The sequence below is a fragment of the Pteropus vampyrus genome, unplaced genomic scaffold, assembly GCF_000151845.1.
Source record: "Pteropus vampyrus isolate Shadow unplaced genomic scaffold, Pvam_2.0 Scaffold97, whole genome shotgun sequence".
In the NCBI taxonomy this organism is placed as follows: Eukaryota; Metazoa; Chordata; class Mammalia; order Chiroptera; family Pteropodidae; genus Pteropus; species Pteropus vampyrus.
In genome coordinates this window covers 7156422-7182132 of record NW_011888878.1, presented here as the reverse complement: position 1 = coordinate 7182132, position 25711 = coordinate 7156422, and the positions used below count along the sequence as shown (strand labels likewise).

The window sequence follows — 25711 nt, the reverse complement described above, 5'->3', positions numbered from 1 at the left end:
GCAAAAACTTTTTTCATTTTATTACAGAACTCTTCTGGACACTGCCCTCCCCATTAGGGTATTTCCTTAACATCACCCAACCAAGACATGGGTATTTCAGATTATTTTACAGCTTTCAGTCAGAAGAGCAGTCCCAGTCAAGGTCCATGTCTAACGTGTAATTGTCTCTCAAATGGAAAATTTCTGGACCCAAATCCTAGTGGTCACTCCTGGGTGGCACTCATAGGCTTTGTCATAAGCCCCAGTTTGCAGGAGGACTTCAGGCCTTCTTTTGATCAGTTTCATGAGTAAGAGCTAGCAGTGTTCCCAGATATGGAATATGTGTCCTCCAAAACTCAAATAAACTGACTAGTTGCTAGTTTTCTAACATGTTTTGTCCACCAGTATCCAATATTGCCTGAAGGATAGATTTACATGTCTTCTGTTTTGCAGGTAAGTAGGGGAAGCGTTCCCTAGTCAGACATGGTGTCTGTCCTCATAATAGATTCAAGTCAAGGAGGTGCAACCGCTTCACAGAGAGTCTGTTCAAGCATTCTAGTGTTCATCTAAGTGTTCACCTTAATCCCATCAGCTATTAGAGTTCTGTATCCTCCCAAACTAACTGTAGCCACACTAGGAGATTACCAGTAGGTTTTAGAATCACAATGCATTGAGATCCCATTAAGCAAGTCCCAGGGGTGACACATGGGCCAGAGAGCATGTTCACCCACTTACCAAAGCACCAAAGCAGGTCTGGCTACTGATGCCTCTGAATGCAACAAAGATGAACACTGAACCTAAGTACGTCACTGGACACTTGGAAGCAAGGCGACAACTTTGTCTCCCTTCCACCTTGGGGTAGATGGCCTGTTCACCAAGAAGCACTATCTGGGGACTTGCAGAGTGTCTGACTCCCCAGCACAGCATAGGGTTTGGTCAGGGTCCTGCTCCACAGTGAAGGAGCTGAGAAACTGGCTCAGGACCCTGGGACCCACTGGTACTTCACACACCTGCACCATGTGACCCAGAGGCAACCAGTCTCATAGGGTGTGGAAATGGCCTAAAGGTGGATTGAACAAGGGCTTGAGTGAAACACTACAAAACAAGGGGGTGCCACCCTGTTTAATGCAGCGCAGTAAACCTGACACCTCATATGGAACTATTCCAAAGGAAGGATAAGCTGTCTGGAATCCAAGGAATGGAAATAGGAATGGCCCTGCTTGTCGTCACTTTAGTGGCCACTGAGTGGCCATCGATTCTCACTTCCAAACATGTGCCAAGCTGAGGGGCATGTGATGCTCTTGGTCTGTGTGCAGGTGGGGGTGTCTGAGCACCACACAGGCACAAAGGCTTGCTTCATCTAAGTCACTGAGCCACACAAACCAGGGCCCCATCTGGCAAGCCAACGTCCACATGCTCCATTGCTTGCAAGGATGGCATAATATTTAGAAGAGTTTTGAGACAACATGTAAACATTGAGAATTTTCACATAAATTTTTAAGTTTTGAGGTTTTGTGGAAACCCCAGGCTTTCTCTTTTTTTTTCCCCAAAGTAAAGTTGTTTTCTTAAAATATTTGGTTTCTGCAAAATAGACCCAGATCACTGCAAAGCCCTTTTACAGGAAAAGCTGTCCTGTGATGGGCTGGGAAGCTGAAGGTGAGCAACCTGGCACTGGAGGTGTGTGAGCTGGGCCTAGGAGGTGCGGACGTGGGGTGGGGCCTTTGGAGTTCTGTCTTGTCCAGATTCCATGATTTCGTGAGACAGGCATTCTCCCCTTCCTGTTGCTCTACAAACCAGTAGGATGGAGGGTGCTCCTAACATTCTAGGTGAGTTAGGATACATCTTCAGGGCAATGGTGCCCCCTTGTGGCTTTCAGCCCTAGTTCAGCAGCTCTGCCCACTACCAACAGGGAAGGATAGATTTGGACAGGTGGACCACAGGGGAAAGATGTTTCTTGTAGCAAGGAGGGCCATGATACTTCATGGGAAGGAAGGGTATACTGGGAGCAGGAGCAGGAGTTCTGAGGGAAGCCAGATGGGAAGAGCACTGGATGCTGAGTGAGGAGTGGTCCTTGAGGGATGAGGCCTAGGTGGTGCCCTGACTTTGGCAGAGTGGCCAGCCATCCCTTGAACAGCAAGCGTGTCCCTGGCCCCAAGGCTATATTCTTCCTGGGGTTGGCTCTGCCCCACTTGTGGGACCAAGAATTCCCACCCACAAGAATCTTCTTAGCAAATGGACTTACTGACCTGGGCTGGCCTCCTCTGCCATGGATGGGACCACCATTAATGGCCAAGTGCTTTAGTGGCGGGACTGTGGGCAAAGGGACCACCCAGAGAACAGAGATGACTCAGTTCCACCAGCAGCCTCTGTGCCTGGGGGCTCTGCATCACTAAGATATCATTTCATCCTACTAACACTTGGGAGGGAGGCATCTCTTCCTCTCTACAGAGGTGGAAATTGAGGCTTAGAGAAAGCATGTGACTTGCATAACATCGCAGATTTGAGTCTAGGTTTTCTTGACTGCAAAAGTTCATTGCTCAAGAAAATGAGCAGACAAGGGACAAACTGGGAGAAAAATGTTTGTGAAAGACATAGCTGAAAAAACACAGTTGTCCAAAAAATACAAAAACTTCTAGAAGTCAACAATCAGTAAATAAATAACCTGGTTTAAAAATGGGCCAACAACCTTGGCATCTCATCAAAGATCTACAGATGGTAAATAAGCACATGAAAAGATGCTCCACATCATAAGTCATCAGGGACATGCAAATTAAAACAAGGAGATACCTCTATACACCTATTAGAATGGCCAAAATCTCAAACACTGACAACCTCAAATGCTGGTGAGGATATGGAGCAACAGGAACTCTCATTCATTGTTGGTGGGACTACAACATGGTATAGCCACTTTGGAGGACAGTTTGGGAGTTTCTTACAAAACTAAACATACTTTTACCTTACAGTCTTGCAATCACACTCCTTGGTATTTACCCATATGAGTAGAAAACTTACATCCACACAAAAACCACACAGATGTTTATAGCGGCATTATTCATAATTGCCAAAACTTGGAAGCAACCAGGATGACCTTCAGTAGGTGAATGGATAGTCTGGTACATGCAGAAAATGAGATTTTATTCAGCGCTAAAAAGAAATGAGCTACCAAGCCATGAAAAAACATGGAAGAAACTTAAACTCATATTACTAAGTGAAAGAAGCCAATCCGAAAAGGCTACATACCGTTCGATTCCAACTGTATGACATTCTGGAAAAGGCAAAACTATGAAAACAATAAACAGATTAGTGGTTGCCAGGAGTTGGGGGGAGGGAAGGGTGAATAGGTGGAGCATAGAGGAATTTTAGAGCAGTGAAACTGTAAACTATAAATATGGACACATGTCTGTGCATTTTTTAATACCCACCTAATGTACACCAAGAGTGAGCCCTCATGTAAACTATGGACTTTGGGTGATGATGGTGTGTCAATGTAGGTTCATCGATGGTAACAAATGTGCCACTCTGGTGGAGGATATTGATGCTAGGGGACACTGTGCACGTGTGGAGGGAAGAGGTATAGGAGAACTCTACTTGCCATGCAATATGGCTGTGAACCTAAAACTACTCTGAAAGATAGTCTATTAAGAAAAATAGCTCATCGAATTGTCTTACCCAGCCTCTGGACACTCAATCTGGTGGGAGTTGGACAGTCGCTGCAATGGTGTGAGGAAGGTGCAGGGGGCTGTGGACACTTTGAGGGGCTGTTACCTTGGCACCAGAGAAGTCTTCCTGGAGGATGTGTTGCCTCCTCCTGTGGGCTTTGAAAGTCCAGGGAGAGTTACCCAAGTAGAGAAGCAGGGTGGGCATTCTAGGTTGAGAAACCAGCATGCACAAGGCCACTGAGTTGTGAGGTGTTGAAAGCAGTGGAAGTTCCGAGGTGCAGAGTAGGGATGCATGTACAAAATCGAGTTGCAGGAGGTGGGCAAGAAGACTGGGTGCTGTCCCTAGAGCTTTGTGGAGCCGACCCAGGGTCGAAGTGAAGTCTGGGTTTGCAGAGGCTCCTCTAAGCCATGAATGTATTCTGCGACACTTGACTGTAGCTCACAGAACTGCAGGTTGCTGCGTAGGTGCAGATGGGGGAGTGGCGTGCGCAGGGCAGAGCTAGGGCTGGGTCCTAGAGCTGCTCCCAGGACCTGAAAAGAAATCAGGGGATTATGAGTATAGATGTGCAAAAATGACATCTTTTGTTTGTCACTAACTCCTAATAGAAACATAGCATTTCCTTTAATTATGCAGGCAACAAACCACAGTAGCATTAACTGTGTTCACATCACATTTCACATATCTCAAAATATCGCTTATGCTCATCAGTACATCCCCTCCCCCCTTTAATTCCCACCCCCACTTCCACCTCTAACCTATGGATGTTGCCGTTTCCCCTTAAGAACTGGATCTCTGAAGGCGGGGCAACTCCTCCCAGGTGCACTCGGGGCCAGGCGCAGCCGGAGCCAGTGCACCTGGGGTATGGTCCGTGATTCCACCTGGGCCGTGAAACCAGGACCTTCTGTGTGTAAAGCAGATGTGCTATGAAGCCACCCTCATCAGTACTTTTAAATCACCATGAGTGTTAGAGCTGCTGCTAGACCACATTATTCATTGTGTTAAGAAAGAAGCCCACATAGTGCCATATTAGACTTTTTGGGATTTTTGATAATTATATAATTTCAATGTAATTGGCATTTAAAAATGTACAGGTTCCTCTAGACTGCCAAAGGCACCTCTGGCACATGCACACGTACACAAATATGTGCATAGGTCCACACAAATGCACACGTGCACACACAAATGCATGTACATGCAAACATGCATGCAAATGCACCCCAAACCACATGCACACAAACATGCACATGCATGTACACACGGTGGTTGAGAAACCCTCTCAAGAGGAAAAATGACACTAACAAGTGCCCAGTATGAGGCAGCAGACCATATAATTTGTCTAGATCTGCACACTTGAGTGAGAAGTGAAGCACTGTAGATAGTCTGAGACAGTGGGTGTAAACGGACTCTCCCGAGCACATTACGACAAGTGCTACCCTATGGGGCCTACAGTGCATCAGTGGTCCTTTCTTTTGTTTCTGTGGCCGAGTGAACCTGAGTGGGAGTGCATCTGAGATGGGGGTAGGTGGCTACTGTTCTGGATATGTGTGTGTGTGTATGTTTGTGTGTAGGGGCGTTCTGATCTCTAATGCCTGGGTTCTGGCAGTCACCTGAGCTATAACCCCATGTTCAGACTGGCCCTCAGAGATCTTGCCTGGATATTCCTAGGGCTAGCAAGTGGTCTGGGAGTGGGGTCTGCCTTGCCTCCTTTGAGAGAGATGGGCTACATGTGTAGTCTTTTTGATTTACCAAACTCATTCTTCTTTCCATGATCATATTCATTTTACAAATGCAGAAACGGAGGCCCAGATAGGTTGAATATTTTGCCCAGGCCACACAGTAGTCTAGCCAGGGATAATGAAGGGCAGGATACCTGGTTTTTCTGAGTGTCCTGGCTTGCCATGTCCGGAGGTGAGAGGAAGGTGTCTGAGGCTGAACTAGCAGAGGAGGCAGCTTTAGTCCCTTCTCCTGTGTAAATCCCACTGTGACTCCCCATCTCCTCAGCATCAAGTTCAGATTCCACAGATGGGCATCACTCCTTGTCCATTCCCTGCACTCCAGCCACCCCATCCACTAGCCCTTTCTAGCTCCCTTCAAGCATCTTCACACCTCCATGTCTCTGCTCATTCTGTTCCCTGTGCTTGGAGTGCCTGGCAAACTCCTGTTCATCTTGCAATGCTCCACTCTGATCATTGCACACAGACTTGGCAATTCCCTGCTCTGTACCCCCACTGCCTCACACATCCCTGTGGGGTAGCCCTTTTCAGAATTTACTCACATACTCATTATCTGTGCTTCCCTAGCACTTAGCACCAGGTACAGCATTAAGTCAGCACTAATAAATGTTCGTCGAATGAATAAACAAACATGTTTGTGTACTCCCCCCATCTGCCCATGAGCTGCTTGAGAGTAAGGCTAGGTCCTTTCCAGCCATTCAGGTGGTCAGAGTTTGTCCAACTCTGCAGGCTGGAGCCAGAGCTGAAGGAAGGAATGTGGCTGGGTGGTAGTGATGGCAGCAGCTGGGGTGGGGGTGGGGTCCCAGGCTAGGGCCTATCTGTGACCTGTTCTGCACCCCTATACCTGAAGTACCTGCTCCAGGTTCCTCTCTGTATGCTCCTTGGTGTGTAGGAGGTTTTGCTATTGCTTCCACACAGGCCCCCGAGGGTCCCCAGTGCAGCTCAGTGCTTTGTGGCTCTCTCACTCCAGCCCTAAAAGGTCAGTGCTGGAGTAGGCCTTGTCCTCCTCTCAGTCCATTTATCAGGTTGGAAGCTCAAGGTTGGTCCAGCCTGGAGGGGCCAAGGTTTATGTACTTGTCCTCCCCACCCCAGCTACTCTGACCCTGTGAAACACACCAGGAAGGGTGGAGACAGGAAGGGGACAGAGGGCCTCTGTGCCTGCCCCAGGGTGTTGTCAGATGTGTCAGGATTTATGCCTTGATGCTTCCACCCCTAGTACTGGTCAGTAGGCCAACACCCTTGGGCTGATGTTGAGCCCGCCCTGCAGGGAGCCTAGCAAGGCCAGAGGACCAGGTGGAGCTGGCCAGGAGGTGGGCAGGAGGAGTAGAGGCAGTCTAAGACACCAGTGTCCATCAGATTGGTCCCAGAGTGAACACAAGTCACCTTGTCATTCTGTAGGATGGGAACTACCTGGGGAAGCCCACCCACCACCTGTCCACTGATGGGGCTCCAGGTGAGGCCAGCCTAGTCTAGCTGAGAAACATTGGCTAGGACATCTACTTCCCTGGTCCTCAGTTTCTTCAACGATGAATGGACATAGTCTTATTAGCTACCCCTTAGCCCCCCTCCCCCAGACAGTGTGTATTCATTGGGCATCAGTTAACGTGTGCACCTGCAGGGGGCACAGGCTGTTTGTGTCTGTCTGGCAGGCCCTCCCCTGCTTGTTGTACTAGCCACACCCATCCAGTTTTCTTTTGGGGAGTGCCCCTCCCCCATCCACATGGTCTTAGCTGGACTGTCCGCTGCACACCTTCCTGCCCATTCCTCCAGGAACAGGGATTGAAGAAGGAGCCTCCTCAGTGGGATCCTTTGGAGCAGCTTAGATGGGCAAAAAGTAAGAGGAGAAATGGCTGTAGGGGTCTTGCTGGCTACAGACTGAGTTCCAAGGGTCACGATAAGAGGTGGGGGATGGGGGTGTCTGAGCCTGAGTTGGATCAGGGGATGCACGCAATGGTGCCATGGTCACCCAGTTGCTCAATTAGAAGCCTGGAGTACCCAGACTCCTCTCTCTCATCCCCCATATCTAAGCCATTAGTGAGTCCTGCCTTCTGGACTGTCAGAACATCTAGAACCCGGCCTCTTCCCTGGCTTCTACTCCTTCCTAGCCCCCATATTCAACTATAGGCAAGTTCTGCATAATCAACTATCAGGACATGTCAGAACCCAACTATCTCCTCTGCCTCTATTCCCAGCAGCCTAGCTCTAGCCGCTACCATCTCGCCTGGATCATTCTAATCACCTCTGTCTCTTCCCTTATCCATACCCCTCCTGTCTTCATAACCCTTTTTCCTCAAGGCTGTCTGAGCAGTTATTTTAAATAATTTGCTCGTTCTCAATCCCCTCCATTGTTTCCCATCATACCCAAGATAAATTAAAAATTCCTTTCTGTGATCTCTCAGACCTCCAGTTCTGGCCCCTGCCTGCCTCCCTAACCTCATCTCTTTCACTCCCTTTCCATATCCACTATGGTGTTCCTTACTATTCCTAATCTCACCTAGTATACTGCCACCTCAGGGTCTTTGCACTGGCTGTTTCCTCTGCCTGGAACATTTGATTCCCAGGTATTCATAAGATTCCTTCCCTCCCTTCATTTAGGTCTTTTCTCAAATATCACTTCCTCATAAAGGTTTTCCTTGATCCCACCTGCAGTAAGCCCCACTCCCTCACCACCTATCATCCCTTCTTCTTATCCTTTATATTTTTCTTCAAAGCATGTTCACTGATATTAGTTTATATATTTAGTTGTGTGATTATTGTCAGTCAGACCCTGTGGCACGATGAGTGCTGCGATGGGGGAAATGTGGGGGTCTGCAGAGGAGTCAGAACAAGGTACTACTCCTCTCTAGGCCTCAGTTTCCCCATCTATACCCTAAGGCCTGGGCTCTCCCTCTCCCGTGGCCTGCTAACATGATGGTAATTCCCAGTCGCTTTGTGGGAGAAATGGGGCTGCTGTCGAAGCAGAGGTGCTAGGCTCCAGCAGAGGGAGCATCCACTTCCCTTCTTTAGATACAGGGAGAGTTATACCATCTGGGGCTCTTGCTGTCCAGGATCTGTTCTTGCCTAAGGCCCCAGTCTGGGCATCCTCCTTACATTGGGGCCTAAAGTTTGTCTCCAGTTTGTGAGGCAGATGATGAAAGGGCAGAGTTCACCAGGTGGTGGTGGTGGTGGCGGGGGGATCAGGCACATTGGGACCCAGGGCATCTGGACTAGGAGTCTGTCTCCAACTCACTGTTTTTAGGCAGGTTCTGTTCCTCCCCGCTCCCGCCCTTCTCTACACCCTTAGCCCTGGCATTTCCATCTGTACACTGTTCTGCTTTAAAAAAAAAAAATCGATGCTGAAGCCATCTCCCTGCTCCTATGCCCACTGGGGCACAATGTGGGCTCCACTGGGTGATGGGCAAACTGAACCACTGTCTATGCCTCTCCAGGGCAGAGCTGCAGCGGGAAGGTCTGTCACCTCGGGGTTGGGGGTGTGGTCACTCTCATCCGTTCTCCTGGCTGCTGCTCTGGCTTGAAGCAGGGGACAGGAAGCCCAGGCCTCTCTAGAAGGGCCAGTCTCCTCTAGGAGGTGGTGAGGGTCAGCCCGCCTGGGAGCTGCTCCCTCAGCTGACTGCCAGACGCCCGCCGACTTCCTCGCGCTCATCGCGCCAACCCTGAGCGGCTCCCCGCCCGGCCTTGGGCGCCTCTTTCTTCCCGCGGCGCGCCCCTGCCAGACTGCCTGGGGCATCCCAGCTCCCGCTCCTGCAGGAAGGGCCAACCCGCGCCCAAGGCCAGAGCCGGCCGCTGAAGGCTGCCGCCAGGGGGCGCTGCGGCGCCGTGGGACGCGCTTAGCCCGCGCCGACGCCGGGGCCATATGGGGGAGGGCCTGGCGCTGAGAGTCTACCAGTCTCTCTCCAAGGCCTGGGTCGTGTAGGCCGCCCACCTCACCCTCGGCCTGGTCACTCACTACTGTCCCAGGCGAGGCCGATAGGGCTGTTTCAGTTCCCCTTAGACGTGGCCTCAGCTTCTCGTAGTGCCCATGTGAGCAGTACGAGGCTGGAGGAGCCAGAGCAGGGGATCCAAACCAATTCAGGTGTGTGGGGGGGCGAGGGTGGGGGGTGGGGGCGGGAGGTGGAGAAGGGAAGGGGAAGGGCCCTCAAGGAAGCTGCCTCCTGCGTGCACTTTTCAGGAGCAGCAGCTGCCCTTGAGCCACTTCTCTGAAGGGGATGGGTGCCCCAAGATCTCTGAGCTTGATCGTTTTCCCAGACAGGAGGTGGAAGTTATGAGAACATCCTTTTAAGGAGATTACACTCTTGGGTGTCTGTATTATTGCAGTTTTCAAATCTCAGCACCTGAATTCTGGACTAGGTGCTCTCTAAATTGTAGTACAGTGTAGGGTGGTGAAGAGCACAGACCCTGCAGCCAGACTTCTTAAGTTCAAATCCTGGTTCTGCCACTTACCTGGGCAAGTCTCCTAACTTCTCTGTGTTCCACCTGTGACATGGAGTTAATAACAACCAGCTTCAGAGGGTTGTGATGAGGGCTGAACTAGGCAGTACACATGATGCCTCTCTGAGGTGGTAATTATGATCATTCATGACAGTGTATTTGACTCATGGGCTCAGAAACCCAGAGACTTACAATAGGAGGTACAGATAATCAGAAATAGAGAAATGTAGATATGTGAACCCTAATGGCTGGGATCATCAAGGAGACATTTGGCCCAAACTTTCCTCTTTCTGGGAAGAAAAGGAAAATGAGAGGCCCCAAAAGATTGAGCTGTAGAAGGTGAAGTCTGTGCCAGTCTTGGTCTTGGAGACAAGACTAAGTGGACAGTGTGGGCAACTTGCTGAATGCTCCAAGCCCCAGTCTCCCCATCTGAAAAATGGGATGCAGATGCCTCTCATGTAGCGCTAAGGGGCCACATCCAAGACAGGGTGTGGCACAAGGTAGATGCTCAAGAAACATGGGTGGCTGCTTCCCCTAACTTTGTCACACAGCAAGAGAGAAGCTTGTATGGGGAAGCCTTGGCCAGGCCATCCCCTTCACCCATAAGAGGACAATAACAGCCACTGTCAGGCCATCTTGGAAGGGTGCTGGGCAGGTGGACAGCAGCCCTTTATTTCACTGGCTGTCCTTCTGGGCCTCTCCTAATGATACATTCCTTTTCCCTGCTGATACTGCCATCCCTTGAGCAGCAAGGGCGAGGATGGGCAGTAGTTGGAAAAGCAAGAAGGCACACCAGGAGGGAGTGCTTGTGAAAGGTTCAGCAGGGGGACAGGCTCAGTGCAATGACATGGAGGCTCCCAGGGTCCCAAGAAATTTTTTGGCTATTCTCACTGGACCCACACTGTACCTAAGAGCAACTGAAACCAAGGAGCCTACAGAACTTGCCCAAAGTCTCACACAGCCAGACAGAAGTGGTGGGATAAAGAGGCCTGAGCCTGTATGTCTCTCACGAGCAGTATATATAGGCCAGATTCATTTCTACAGACCTCTCTGTACCAACATGGAACAGCATGAAGATATGTTTGTTGAGCTAATGGCTGTGTTCATCAGGCCACATTACTGAAGATCCACGCTTGCAATGAAGGAGGGGATGTCCAGCTCTGCTTTGCTTTTTTTTGAGGTCTCTGGTTTTTGTGCTCTACTCCAGACTTTTCAATGGAGTCTGAGATGGACAGTGACCCCTGGAGACTCCATCCTGTGAGGAGATGGAGTGGCTCAGCCAAGAGGAGCACAGCCTTAGTGGCTCCAATTGCTGTCCCTAATTCTCTGCAAGGTTGTCTTGGGGCGGGAGGGGCAGGAGGAAAGGGCTGCGACCCTTGGGAAGACAGGACCCAAACTTGTGAGGAAGTGCTCCTGTCTTAGTCATGGCTGCCCCGTAATGGGGGTGAACAGGTTGGGATGGCTATTAATGGGAATAGTCATGCAGTCATTTGTCCAAAAGTCACTATTGAGCACCTACTGTGTGCCAGACACTGGAGCTGACTTTGCTGGAGAAATAGTCAATGAACAAATTCAGAATGTGATGTTAGGTGGTGACAAGTATAAAGATGAACAACAAAGCAGACCTGAGGGCAGAGAACAACAGGAGCCTAGGTTAAATAGAGGAGGTGTCATAGCACCAGGAAGCTGGAGGATGAGAAGGTGGCCGCCGTGTGAAAAGGCAGGGAATAGTGTCCCAGGCAGAATGACCTGCAAGGGCAAAGGTCAGGAAGTGAGAATGCTGGAGTAGCTGGAGTGGGGTGAATAAGACTAGAGAGAAGGGCTGTGTCTCTATGCTCCCTTCTTCATTCAAGTGAAGTACAGAGGCTCCAAAACTGCACAGCTTTGAAAGGCTGTGTTTACTTCATTGACCACATGAGGGCAGCAGAGAACACAACTGGGAAGGAGTGAGGCGGTTGGGGGCTGAATCTGAGCTCTGTGGGGACTCTCATGCAGCTAGGGCTGGATAGGAACTCCCCCTGCTCCTCTTCTCAGTACCTATCTTTGCTACTCTCTTCTCCGGCTCCTTCCTCCTAACCATCAGGGACACCTGCTAAAAATCCTTTCTGGTAAAACCAGTTTCCCTTGAGCCTTGATGCCTGCGTCCTTGAAATGGGAACAGTCAGAGTTCCATCTCTAGAGGACACTTCTTAGGTCTCAGTAACATTGTCTATTTGCAGTCTTGTGAACCTCAATCAATTAGCTGTATGGCCTTGGGCAACTTGCTTACACTCTGAGCTTTTGTTTCCTCATGCGTAAAAATGCGGATGATGGTAGGACTGTGGTGTGGCAATCCTGTGCAAGAAAACTGACATAATACATAGAGCATGCCGGGTACTCAGCATAGTGCCTGGCATTTAGTAAATGTTCAATGATCATAATTGATTGGGGCCATAGAGCTGGGAGAGACCTACTGTTCAGATAAGAACACTGAAGATTGTGAAGAGAGATTTGCCCAACTTGTACTCCCCAGGAATGAGGCCAACAGGCTCCTCCAAGACTGCCTGTCCATTTGATGTGAGGACTGGCAGCCCAGCCAAGGCCACCCAGTGGCAAACACAGGACTAGAATCTGAGATGCTCACTTCCTGGCCATGGCTTATCCTGCCTCGTCATGGGGCCTTCTCTCCAAGACCTCTGCCCCCAGCCTCTTACCCAGAGCTGGACACCCCTTCCCATAGTGACCATTCAGGCCCGGCTTGCACACCCCCAGGGAGATCACTCCCTGACAAGCTGACTCTGACTGAGAGGGAGGGAATGCTCTGTCTCCTTATAGCTCCATAAGGAAGGAGCTTGCCAGGGTGAGCAGTTTTCAGGCTGTAGCTCCTGATGTTCCTTTTTCTTTCCCAGCTTTCCCTGTGCCTGACTGTGTGAGACTAGAGACTTGCAAATCTTGGAATGCTGCATTCTTGGAAACTTGGTCCCTTCTAATCTTTGAATTCTTAGAGCTTCCTATTGGAGCTGGGGCCCCTCATTTCCGATGGAGCCTGGGGGAAGTCCCTTGATTTTAATGTTCTTCGAGGTGAACAAGATGTTTCCAGAGGGTGGGCAGCCCAGGGAAGGCAGCTGGAATTGACAGTGGGGGTGGGAGTTGGGAGCAGAGAAGAGAAAGGGGTTTCAGGGAGAACCATGTGAACCCCCTCATCAGAGTAAAAACCTCCTTCAGCTGGAGCACTTCTCTTGACATGGAGAGGAAGCACTCTTTCATGCCCCTTTCTGTCCATGTCCTTGTGAAACACTCATGGCCCTCATGAAATAATTCCTCCAAAACCTCGAATACCTCCAGCGTCTCCCAGAGTATTTTTCTTGTGGTTAAGGTGGTATTTACAGTGAAAACAGCTATTGAAGAGAATTGCAAAAATAATGTCAGTGTTTCCACTTTTGACAAAAATGGGAAGGCAGGTGGTTTCTTGTCTGCGATAAGCGCATCTGCTCCTGCAATAATTACTATTTGAGATAATTATGAAAAAGAATTTAAATACTTAAGGCATGCACAGGAGCCAGGACTACTTTCTTTTGCCATATTCATAATTTCTCCTGCATGTTGGAGTCTTGTTCTGACGTGGGCTGGAGGTGGACTGCAGGAGGGGTGGTGGGAGAGTGCTCAGACTCACCACTGGGGCCTACTCCCAGGCACCAGGGGCAGGCTTGGGCACCAGGGGCAGGCTTGGGTCCCAAAAAGAGTGAAGGTCTTAGAGAAGGATGAACCTGGGTTGAATCTGGGTTTATTGGGGCAGCAACCATGGACAACTTTCTCTACACCTCAGTTTCCTTGTCTGTGAGATGGGGGTAATAATTGAGTGTACCTTAGAGGATTGTTATGAAAATTAAATAAGATAATGCATGACGATCACTCAGCACTCTGCATGGTGTACAGCCAGGGCTCAGCATGGGCCAGATCCCTTCCTGTGCCACCGAGGCCTGGACCAGCTTCTGCAGCTCCATTATCCATGGAGATAAAACCTCAGCCCTTCTCAGTGAGTCTGTATTCCCTTTCCTCCCCTCTTCCACCTGAACTTCTTCCCAGAGTGCAGAATTCAGAAAGCAGCAGTGCAGCAAATGCCCATAAATGTGGAGAGGAGCAGCCTCTGGGAGCCCTGGTCCCTGTCCTGGGTGGGCCCAGAGGACAGGGCTGGAACTCAGCAGAGGCTGATTCCAGCTCCATGTGCAGCCCAGGTGTCCCAGCTGGAGCTCAGAGGGACTAAGCTGGACTATCAAAAAGGAAATGTCCTCTCTGTCACTTCAGGTATCCAAGCAGCACCTGGGTGATCATAAGCCAGGATGTTTTGGAAGGGACAGGGCTTGGGCTGTGGGAACCCTGCGGACCTATGGTCTTAAGATGAGGTTGATTCAGAACCCAGAAATCTTGGGTCCTGAGGGAGGCTGAGGAAGGGAGACATGGAGGCTGGCAATTGGGGCTGATGAAGCACATATGCAGCCAGAAAGGGGAAAGGCTTGCCCAGGCTCACACAAAGGCCTGTGGTAGAGCCCAGGCCTCCTGATGCCTCCACCTAGGGCTGCTTCTGGGGGGCCTTGGGACTCCCATGGGTAGGAATGAGACAGGGGGCTAGCCTGGATGACCTTGGGGAAAGAGGGTTCTGGGACCCATTAGAGCAATCAGAGGAGCCAGCCCAGGCCCTCACAAGAAGACAAGGCAGGTGCTTCAGTTTTGTACTGGCCTTGCCCTGACTCACTGTCTCACCCTTGCAAAGGTCCATGCCTCACTTGCCCCATCTATACAATAAGAGGGTTGGGCTATAAATGAAAACCCCAAAGAACAATGACTTAAGCAAGAGAGAAATTTTTATTCTTTTTATATTTAAGTCTAGAGGTAGGTGGTACAGATCTGGTGTGGGGACCAGCCTCCTTCTAGTTCCTGGCTTCACCAAACCAAGGAAAAAATCTGGTCTTTGTGGTCCAAGATGGCTGCCAGAGTTCCAGCCATCAAATCTTAGTTCTAAGCAGTGAGACAGGAAGGAAGAAGAAAAAGGGTCAAAGTGTGGGTATCATATGGCTTTTAAGAAAGGCTCCTGGAAGTTGTTGCTGGACACTATTTCTTACATCCCACTGGTCGCATGATGACTCCTAGATGCAAGAGAGGCTGTGAATGAGGTTTTTATTCTGGGAGCCCAGTTGAAAATCAGAGAAAGAAGAGAAGGATGGCGCTGGCGTCTGCCACAGAATGATCTCCTGAGGCTTTTCTTCTCTAACTCTTGAAGGGTCTGAGGGTCTGGAAGTACACAGCTTGTCATGGTCCAGACTTTCAAGAACAGAACTGGGCTAAATTGAAATAAACAAGTTTTCAAAATTCTAAGGTTCTGGGATTCTGGAACTTTCAAAATGAGTATGCGTGCGTGCGTATGTAGGTGCGTGTGCTGAGAAGCAGGGCCCGCTCAGGTAGCTGATTTGGGGCTCTCCCTGGGCGGGGCTGAAGCTGGTGGTGCTCCACCGTAGGCAGCCTCTCTGGGCCCGGCGGGCTGCTCTCTCTGCTCCTGGAATCCACTCATGCTGGCCTGTCTGCACACGTGTCTGTGAGCGCCAGAGGGGGCGGGGCGGCGGGAGGGGGCGCCCAGGAATGCCTGCTTTTTTTAAGACAAAGTTTTCCGTGCGGACTCCAGAGGTCTGGCTCCACGGGCCAGCTTGGGCGATGGGGGGCGCCCGAGAGCAAGCCCCAGTCCCCCGGGCAGTGGGGACGCGAGGGCGTGTGTCAGCTTCCACCTGGATGTCTCCTGGTTCTAATTCAGGTATGTATTTTGCAGCTACTCTGTAAAACGCTGCTCTAGGCACTGGAAATACAGCAGAGAAGGTCCCTGCCTTCCAGAATCTACAGTCAATTAACAAGATATAAGTGAATAAATAGTATGTGATAAGCACTAGGGAGCAAAATTAAGCAGGAAATGGGGTAGGGAGAGGTGGCATGGTTTGCAGTTTTAAATGAGAGGTCAAGGAAGGACTTTCCGAAAGAGTGACTTTTGGGCAAAGACTGGAAATGGAGGAGTGAGCCAAGTGAGCTTCTGAGAGGGCGTGCCAGGCACAGGGCTCAGCCCAGGCAAAGGCCCCAAGGCAGACATGTGCCTGGCGTATTTGAGTTACAGAGCAGGGCCAAGGTGAAACAGGCTGAGTGAAGGGGAAGGGGATGTGAGGCAAGTTCGGGGAGGTCATGGGGCCAGCCAGTGCAGGGCCTTGTAGCCATAGAAAGGACTTTGGTTCTTACTCAGGGTGAGGAGGGGCCACTGGAAGTGTGAGCAGTGGAGGGTCATGGTCTGGCCTCAGTTTTCATGGAGTGCCTCTGGCCGCCATCAGGAGAATGTAGATGAGATGCTGGTGGCTCAGTTTTTCTCCATAGGCAGTCCTTCCTCCCCCAGGAACATAGAGCTCCAGATTCCCCTACTGTCTCTGAGTCTTCCTCATTCTGGCACAGTCTGCCTTCTCCACAGACATTGTTTAGGCTGAAGCCTCAGCTTCTCCCACTGGTGATTCTCTTGCTCCTGCTTTCTCTAGTTTTTAACCACCTCAGAATGGCAAAGTGGGTCCCGTGATTCCAGGCCTCACCTGCAAGATTTCTGCCAGAGCCAGCAGAGGTTCTGACCTTTGCATGGATTAGGCTATTTCTATGCCAATTCCTGGGGGAGAAGCGTGCCATAATTTTGTTGGTCTGGCCCTGGGCTATCTGAACCAACCTTTAAGGCAAGAGAGGTGGGATGGCATAGATCAGCTTGGGTGAGGCTAGGCCACCCCTGTGTTCACAGCTGCATCCAAGATAGGCATACTCTAGGGCTCCCTCCCCCTCCAGCGTCCAGCTACTCCTATTCCAGGCCCTCTTCAGACCAACATGGCATCTGTATTATTTACTATTGTTACTGTAACAAACTGCCATAAAGACAATGGTTTAACATTTATTCTCTTAACAGTTCTGGGAGTCATAAATCCAAAATGGGTCTTATAGGGATAAAATCAAAGTGTTGGCAGGGCTGCATTCCTTTTGGAGGCTCTAGGGGAGACTTATTTCCTTGCCTTTTCTAGTTTCTAAAGGCTGCCTACACTCCTTGGCTTGTGGCCCCTGCTTCCATCTTCAAAGCCAGTAGTGTAGATGGTAGTCTCTCTGTGACCTGACCTCTGCCTCCCTCTTCTACCTGTTAAGGACCTTTAAGATTACCTTGGACACACCAGGATAATCTGGATAATCTCCCCATTTCAACATTCTTTTAATTTAACCACGTCTTCAAAGTCTCTTTTACCATGTAAGATAACACATGCAAAAGGTCCAGGGATTAGGATATGGACATCTTGGGCGGAGGGCATCTTTTGCCTACTGCAGGGTCCATGCCCTCTCAAGTCCAACATGGCAGCCCCTGCCCATGGCCATACATGGCCCTCTGGCAGGATAATCTGGATTGGTGTAAAGAGTGGGGGGTGGGGTGTGCCCTGAATAAAATGCACAAGACCAAAGGTTCTAGGTTCACTTTCACTACCCGCTCTATAGCAGAGCATATTACAGGTTAGCCCTGTTGTTATTTCCTATCCTGACTTTTTTCTCAGCTCTCTGGGTTGGCAGAGAAAGGGAGGCATGAACAAAGACACCAGGAATTGCCCCAAAGCTCCAGCCACTGCTGTAAATTCAGAGCTGCTCATGTGAGTCTTATTAATCTCAGGGTGCTAGGGTGAAGAGGGTCCCTGCCTCACACCATTGCTTCTTGATCCAAACACCATCCTTCAGAGAGCAGGCATGGTCTACATGGGGACCCCTCCACAAGCAGAAGTGGAGAGAGCCAGTGGTGAAAACAGCCCGCGGAGGTCCGGAGAACCCGGGAGGTGCTTGTACAATCACCGTGAGGCTGGGACTGAAGTTTCAGGTGTAGGCTTGAGTAGCATGCAGCACCCCTCACCTTTCCCCGTTCCCTACTGAGTCAATGAGGAGATTTTATATAAAAATCTGGATTTATTGTTTTTTCTTGAAAATAATATTATCAAGGACAACAACCCAGAAGCCCCTACAACCCATATTTCCACTTGGCAAAAGATGAGTTTCCCATCCCCCTTTTGATGGGGCACGTGTTCCCCATCACCTCAGTCCCTACCACTCCCTGCGATCTGCCCCAAGGAGTGACTTTTCTCATTTTCTTCTGTTGCTTGCCTTGATTTTACAGCCCCAGCCTAGGCAAGTCCTCACCTCTCTTAGCCCCTCCCAGGAGACCCTCTTTCAATGGCTTGAAGCTGGTGGGCTGGTGGGCTGGGGCAGCAGGGACCTGCCCCAGAGATGCCATGGTACCCTGGTAAAGCATGACACAAGGCCACCAATCCCCTATGGGCCCCATGAGCTTAAGGGTGCTCCCTAAAGCTAGGTATGACTGCAGTGGAGGGGCCTGCCCTGTCACAGCATCCTCCAGTCTCAGGCATCGAAGACTACCTGTCCCCGCTGGCCTGGGAGTGTGGACACCAAGCTGCAGCCTGCCTCTGTCTTTGATTCCCTCTATGATCTTCCTTGACCTTCTTTAAGCCTTGGCCTGAGAATCAGGAGTGGGCTGGGTGACATGTTCTCTAAGAGGCTTTTTAGCCCAGGCACTATTTGAGATGCAGTCTCGAGCTGCATTTTGATGTTGTAAAGTGCTGGGTATAAACTTGTTTCCACATTACCATCCCCAAACCTCCACTTTCCCATCTATAGTTTGAGTCATTTGTCCTCTCCAAGCCTCTTTGACATGGTCGTTGCTAAGTTGATAATGATCCTGAACATGCTTTTTTAAGCACCCAGACTAAAGGGAGAAGAACCTGAGCATTTATTAAGTGCCTACTGTTTGTGAGGCACTGTATTTGACAGTGGAACCCCATGGCCACTGTGTAAGCTGGATTCATCACCCACTTTGAAGCATGAAGAAACTGGCTCATGGAGTCCTGTGAGCTGCCCCTGGGGCTGTAAGTGTGGGAAGGTTTCTGGATTTGAAAGGAGACTGTATGCTTTCATTTGCAGTGAGCTCAGCCCAGGTGAATTGCTGGGGAGAATTGGTTTGAGTTCCTTGAAGATTTAGGCGCTCACTTTCAGCCTGTGGTGACCGATAGTGGTTCTAACTGGACTCTCTGTCTTGGAATAGATGGCAGGCTGTGGGTTGATGTGCTGTGGGAGGTGGCGTGTGGGACAGGAAGACATGAGAGCATTGGGCCCTGTCAAGAGGTATTGATTCCAGGCACCACGTGCTGCCCTGGGGCTCAGCCAAGAGATGAGGTCATGGAGGACGGAGACAGTGACTCCCGGGGCCAGGGCGTCCTGGCCCAATGACGTGATCGTTAAACATGAGGAATCTCTCTCTGCCTGGAAGAGACAGGCTCTCTCCTTCCTGGGGAGGGGTGGCCTGTGAGCACTGCCTTGCTGTTGTGCTGTGTGACCTTGGGAAAGTCACTGCCCTTCTCTGGGTCTCTTCGTGGAATTCCGTGACTCAGAGAGGACTTTCAGTGGATACTTTTATCAGTCTACACCCAAGATCCTCAGTCTTTGGAGAGAGTCAGTCAGGGAGGCTGAGGTGTCTGGGAAGGGGGATCATTAGCAGCCTCCAGCAACTTCCCACAACTGCCTTAGTTTCCCCACCAAGTCCTTAGGGACAAGAGGTTGCTCTCTTCTCAGCTCCCTCTGGACTACCCCATTGTGGAAGCTGGAGTGTGCAGTGGGGAGCTGGAGTTCCAGGCTCTGCCACCTGTAGGCTATTTGTCCTCAGGTAAGTAGCATAAACTTACTATGTCTAATTTCCCATTATGAGGCTGTGGTAGGAGCTGAGAGATGTCAAGTGGTCAGGTGGAAACCTGGCCGTAAGTTGGTGCTTTTCTCCAATCACAAGTCTTCTGGGGTCTTCCTGGCCTCAGATTGGGTCCTGGCTCTGGTGCTGTTTAGCTGTGCGATCTCAAGTGGGTTGGCGTCCTTCTCTGAGCCTTGGCTTCCCCATCTGTAAAGTGGGGAAAATAATATCTCTCAGACTGGGTTGCAGGAGATACGAAGAGATGCTGTGTGGGGCACGCTTTGTCACAGGACTTGGCACTGGGGGCACTGCGGCATGGATGCTAACTGTTGATGTTCAGTCTGGCTGGCGGGCCCAGCCCTGATCCCACCTTCCCTCCCCTCAGGTCAGCCCCCAGGCTCCTGAGAGTATCCTATTATAGAGAACTCAGCTATGGTCAGCACATATCATCATAGGGTCGTGGATGGTGTGCTAACCTATGGTAGTGACCATCATAGCTGTCACCTTTTCCAGAGCTGTGGCCTAGCACCTGCCATCTTGGCCGTGAATCTCTTCAAAGTTTCCATTTTAACCTAACTCAGGGGAATTAAAGTAACTTTACGGGGGAAAACTCCAGGTAAACAAAAGACAAGAAAATTCGCCTGGAATTCCCTCTAACAGAGATGATTTTTGGCATTTCTATCTTGTTTTCTATGCCCATGCATACAGACTTATGCTTAGAAAGAAGAGACTGTGCCAGTTTTCATTTTTACTTTATAGAGTGCACATCTTTCCATGTTTGTAAACATTTCTCTACAGCATCATTTCATACAGCCACATCATATCCTTGACATGGTATAATAACACACAGAACAAAACCCTCTATTGATACTTAAGTGTTTTCTAGATTTTCTCTAGAAAATGCTCCTAACCACCCTTGCAGCTAAAATTACCTAGTCAAAGAATGTGCATTTTTAATGTTTGATTCTTAATATCAGTTCATATTCCCAGGAGCTATGTGTTAGTTTTTATGCAAAATGTTCTGGGATCAAAAGTGACTGGCGCTTTGCTCCTTCAAACACAATCCCCCATGCTTTGGAGGAGCTGATACCACCTGGAGAGGCAGACTTCTTTCTTGGGAATCCTTAATCTCAGCCTCATCTCCTCCCACTTTCTACCTCTTCCCATTTAGTCTAGCCATGCTGGTCACCGTTATTCCTTGAGCTTACCAAATATGTTCCTGCCTTAGGGCCTTTTCACCTGCATTTTCCTCTTTCTGGACTCTTTCCTCAGGTAACCATGATCTTTTTCTCAACAACTCAAGTTGTATTTCTTGAGAGGTTTCCCCTGGCTATCCTAGTTAATATATCCCTGCTAACACCCATCTCTTTATTATCCTGTTTCTCTTAATCATAGTACTAGTACTTACGGAAATTGTCTTTCCTATTTATTTGTTTACGTGTGTAAAGTCCAGCTCTTTCAGGAGTATAGTGGGGCACCAAGTGAAGGTAGCAATGAGTACTAGCTAAAGGACAGCCTTGATCTCTCCATGACAGAAAAAGCAGGAGCCTTCTCTGTGCCATTCAGTCTCCTTAGAGCCTAGGCCAGTGCCTAGAAATAAGAATTAGAATAACCATGAACTTGGGAGCAGGTGAACAGTGACCCAAGAGTGGATGCTCTTGTCCTCTTGTTCAATAGAACACACAGCAGACAGTGTGAGGGGCAGGGAGTATAGCAGACCTGGTTTGTCTCTGAGTCTCAGCTTTTTTCAATGGAAATAATGCTTCCTGACTACCATGTGTGCCCTGAGGAAAAAAGGTGATGATGCATGTAAAATGCCCCGTCCTGTGTCTAGCACATGATCATGAAAAAATTTTGAGTTCTTGCCATTGATCTGTCTGGGGTGCTGTTCTTTGCACTCAACACGAGTGACCTCATAGAGTCCTCATAACACCTGTGTGGGGGATAAATTCTATGCTATCACCATTTTTCACCCAGGTGAAATGAGCCTAGAGAGGTCATTGGCCAAGTTCACCTGGCTTGTGGGGCCTGGAGCTGGGATTGCCTGGAAACCTGGCCCTTTGTCTAACCACTGTGCAGCCCTGCCTGTGAAATGGTGGGGATGCACTCATAGAGGGAAAATCCCATCTGGCTGTTGACATTCAGGGAGGCCTTGGCAATGTGTACCTTCTCTATAACCTCAGTTTCCCCATCTATAAAGCATAAACACATTTGTGTTGCTTGCATTTGTTAGTGATTCTTTGGTGGATAGTAGTAGGGTTGAGTCTTTGGGAAGCTTTTGGCAGGAAGGGGACTGCAGCCCAAGTTCAGGATAAGGAGGAAGCAAATGATGGAAAAGAAAACACAGGAAGGATGAGGGTCAGGGTCTGAATCAGGCACTTACCACGAGGGTTCTGTGCTACCCTCCCCTCTCCATTAAAGATGAGGTGAGAGCCCACCTCCCCCTCTGCCATGGCCTGCCCATGGTTGCTCAAAGAACTGCAGGGGTAGAGTCGGGGTGGGGGTGGCTGGGCCAAGGTGGAGATGGCCCTAAGCCATGGACAGGCCACAAAATAACTCAGGAATCAGAATGGTCTTGTCACACTGGCAGGAGTCATGCAAAGTAAATTTGACTAGTAGTAAATGTCAATTCCAGCATTTGGGTCCAAAGAGCAAGTTGCTTTGTGGCCAGAATCAGAAGGTATGGCTTAGCTCAGTCCTTGTGTGGTACTGACAAGTAAATGTGCCCCAGACCATACAGCTTAAGGCATTGAGCCTAGAAGGAGGAAGGTGATTGCTACCTCCACCCTTATACTCTGTAGAGTCACCTCGATGCTGCAGCTGACTTCTTTGAGAAAAGGACAGGTATAGCTTGAGATGTATCCAGAGGAAGCAGACAGATGGTAGAGACTTCACTTTATGGGGAGTAATTGAAGAAGTTGGGTCACTCATCTTAGAGGGGCAGCTCCAGGGGTCCTGGTCACTACTATCCCCAGTGTCTGCAGAATGGTCCTGAAATGGAATGGGTGGAGTATAGGCAAGTATGTGGGTTGGAGGGCAGGGGCAGGACCCTATATATATATTTGTGTGACACTGTGGGAGGCTGGTAGCTATCTCTGAGTAAGTGTTTTTTCTTAGTTTCAGTTTCTGGGAAAGAGATGGGCTATCTTGGGAGATATATTTTCCATCCATCTGTCTGTTTGTCCATCCGTCCATCTGTCCATCCATCCATCCATCCATCCATCCATCCATCCATCCTTCTGTTCATCTATCCATTTATTTGTCCACGACCTACCCACCCATCCATCCAATATTTATTCGGCCTTCATGCACTGGCCTTGTGACACAGCAATGAAAAAAGGCACCATTTCTACCCTTGCAAAGCTCATAGTCACAGCCAGGCTGGAGTAAAGACTAAACAGACCATAATACCTGGTGGGGTGAGTGCCAGGACAGTGAACACCCTGACCATAGTAAAGAGACTGCTTGCTGAAGAGGAATCTAGCTGGCAGATGGGAGTTTGGGCAAGATGAGCTCTGGCTCTGTTGGTAGGAAGAAGCAGGTTGTCATGATGTCCCTAATCTCAGGCTGTTGTTAGTGGTACAGACCCTGAGGTCTAGCCCCCAGTGGCCATCAAAACATTGCTTCTAGGGAGCTGAATAAGGTCCTTAAATATCCCAGCTTGGATCCACAGAGAAAGGAAAGACAGTGTATGAATGGGGGTCCTAGACTGCCCAATTCCCTCAACCAAAGCAACTTGAACTTTCTTTTACATCAAGTGTGAGTTGTAGTTTGAGGACAGAGTTCCATGCTTAAACAAGCTGGAGACCCTAGTTTTCTCTAGTGATCCTCTGTGGATTTGGCTTTCACAGGACCCATTTTACCTTCTAATGGAAGGTTTATTGTCTTCGGGGATAATGAGGGTTGAGGGAGGATTGTCACTCCAGGCTTCAGACATGAGCATGTGACTCAGGCCGATAAGAGAAGAGCATGCCCAGACCACGGTGATTGGTGCGGGTGGTCAAGGGGTGGTCATATGACACAAGACAAGCCAATTAACACCAGTCCTGAGGTTCTGCTTGGTGTCATCAAGGAGCTGCTTCTTGCTTTCTAGGGGCTGGAAGCCACTGAACTGCAAGTTGGGAACTGCTGGTGGACATTTTGCCACTACAGGGGAAACTCTGCCCAAGAATGAAGCCACACAGACCGAAGCAGTGCTAAAAGAAGAAAAGAGATAGTCCTGATGACAGCTCTTAGAAGATGTTCAGCCTTGTCTGAATCCGAATCTACCACCGAGCTCTTCATTTACATGTGCCAATATTTTCTACTTCTCCATTTTTAATTTATTTTTTTTCCTAATTTTATTGAGGCATAATTGATGATTAAAACTGTAAGATACTTAAAGTGTACATTGTGGTAATTTGATATATGTATATATAATGAAAGGATTCCTTCCATCTATTCAAATTAACACACCCATCACCTCGTATATTTATCATTTTTTTGTGTAAGTTTGTGTAAGAACTTTTTTTGTGTTCGTGTAAGAACGTGTAAATTTTCCATAGTGGCTGCACCAATTTATAATCCCACCAACAGTTCACATAGTTTTCTATTTCTCCATTTTTTGAAGCCAGTTTGAGTTGACTGTCCTTCGTACCTAAAATAATCCTGACCACTACATCCTCTGGCACTGTACCTATAGAGAAAACTGAGACCCAGAGGGGGAAAATGATTTGCCCAAAGTCACCCAGTGAGCTGGTAACAGACATAGGATCTAACCCAAGCTTTTTACCTTCCAGCAGGCATTCTTTTCCTTCTAGCTTCCCATGCTTTATCCTTCTTAGAATGTTTTCTGAGTGGGGTAATATAACAGGGGGCCATGATCATCCAGCATCAGGCAAGACAGGGGTCTCTCTAACCAGCAGGGGCCCCTCTATGCACTGGGAGGATGGGTCCTGTGGGCAGTGGATAGAGTTGGAGCGAGAGGAGGGGTACCCTGCTGTTTTTGAGGGCCAACTCAGTCATAATTCAGCTTGGAGGTGAAGCAATGGCTTCTCACAATTGTAGAACCCCAAATTGAACATTTGAAATGCCTCAATATTCAGCTTGTGCCTGAAGTTCAAACAATCCTTTGTGGATCGCAGAGTTCTTAGGGTCCCTTGGTATCCACGGTAGATGAGCCAAGGGGAAAACTACTGCAGTTTTCACTCTTTTAAGTTTTGGGGATTCCTTAAATGGTTTTCTTGGAAAATAAAAATAAGAATTTAATCACTAAAAAAGTTTGAAATACACCAGGTTCATGTTGGCAGCCATTTTATAGATAAGAAAACACGCTCCAGGCAGACTCAGAACTCTGCCAAGGACCTTCAGGAGGTGGTACTAGCCCTGGAACTTTGGTTTCCTGACACTTTCCACAGCCTTGGTACACAGGCTTGCGGTGTGACAACAGCCAGACTTGTGCCCCCTTTGAGCCTCCAGAGGATGAAGTGGTCTCTGGGAACTCTTCAGCTTCATGCTCTGTGTTCCCGGCCACCTTCTGGGTTCTTCTATCTTTGAGACCACTTTAATTGAAATGAGAAGTCATTTCTATCTTTACAGAAAGAACGGATGAATCAGAGGGTTGATCAGTGAAGGGACTAATGCAGTTCCCCAGCCAGCATCGTCATTCCTTTGTGCCTTGAATGAAATTCCTCTTCCATAGGTGCTTTTCAGGTAAAAAAAAAAAAAAAAATGGGGTAAAGAATCCAGAGAGATGGATTGACCCTGATAATATCAAAGTGTTAATTTCTGAGCTCATTCCTGAGCTGTTAGGGTCTGGAAGACTTTCTGTAAGCCATTAATAATGCATTTTAATAAAAGGGACTTTGATTTCTTTCTGGGGGCTGAAACTGTATTGTAATTTTGGTGGCAATTTGTCAGGGTGCCAATGTGGGGTTTCTCTGACACTTAGTAAGAGATTACATATTTTGGGCATGTTCAGGTCTTCATGGTCTACTGGAAAACCATCCTGCCAAAAATGCTTTTGACCCAAGGAAATGGACTTTCAGTAGAAAACATTTTTTTCCACCTCTCAAGTTCATTGTTTACCAGTTTCACCTTGAATTTGGTCGAAAGTAATTATTAGTTATTTTCTTCATTCCCCTGACTTTATAGTGGCTTACATGATGCA

The 25711-nt window shown here is 49.0% G+C and overlaps 1 long non-coding RNA gene across 1 annotated transcript; it reads left to right on the top strand.

The window, feature by feature from the left end:
* Nucleotides 1-1600: 1600 nt before the first annotated feature.
* On the top strand, nt 1601-23951 carry LOC111742578. Its single transcript, XR_002781380.1, has 2 exons — nt 1601-1656; nt 23657-23951. It is a non-coding gene; the product is annotated as an uncharacterized LOC111742578 (long non-coding RNA).
* Nucleotides 23952-25711: the final 1760 nt, after the last annotated feature.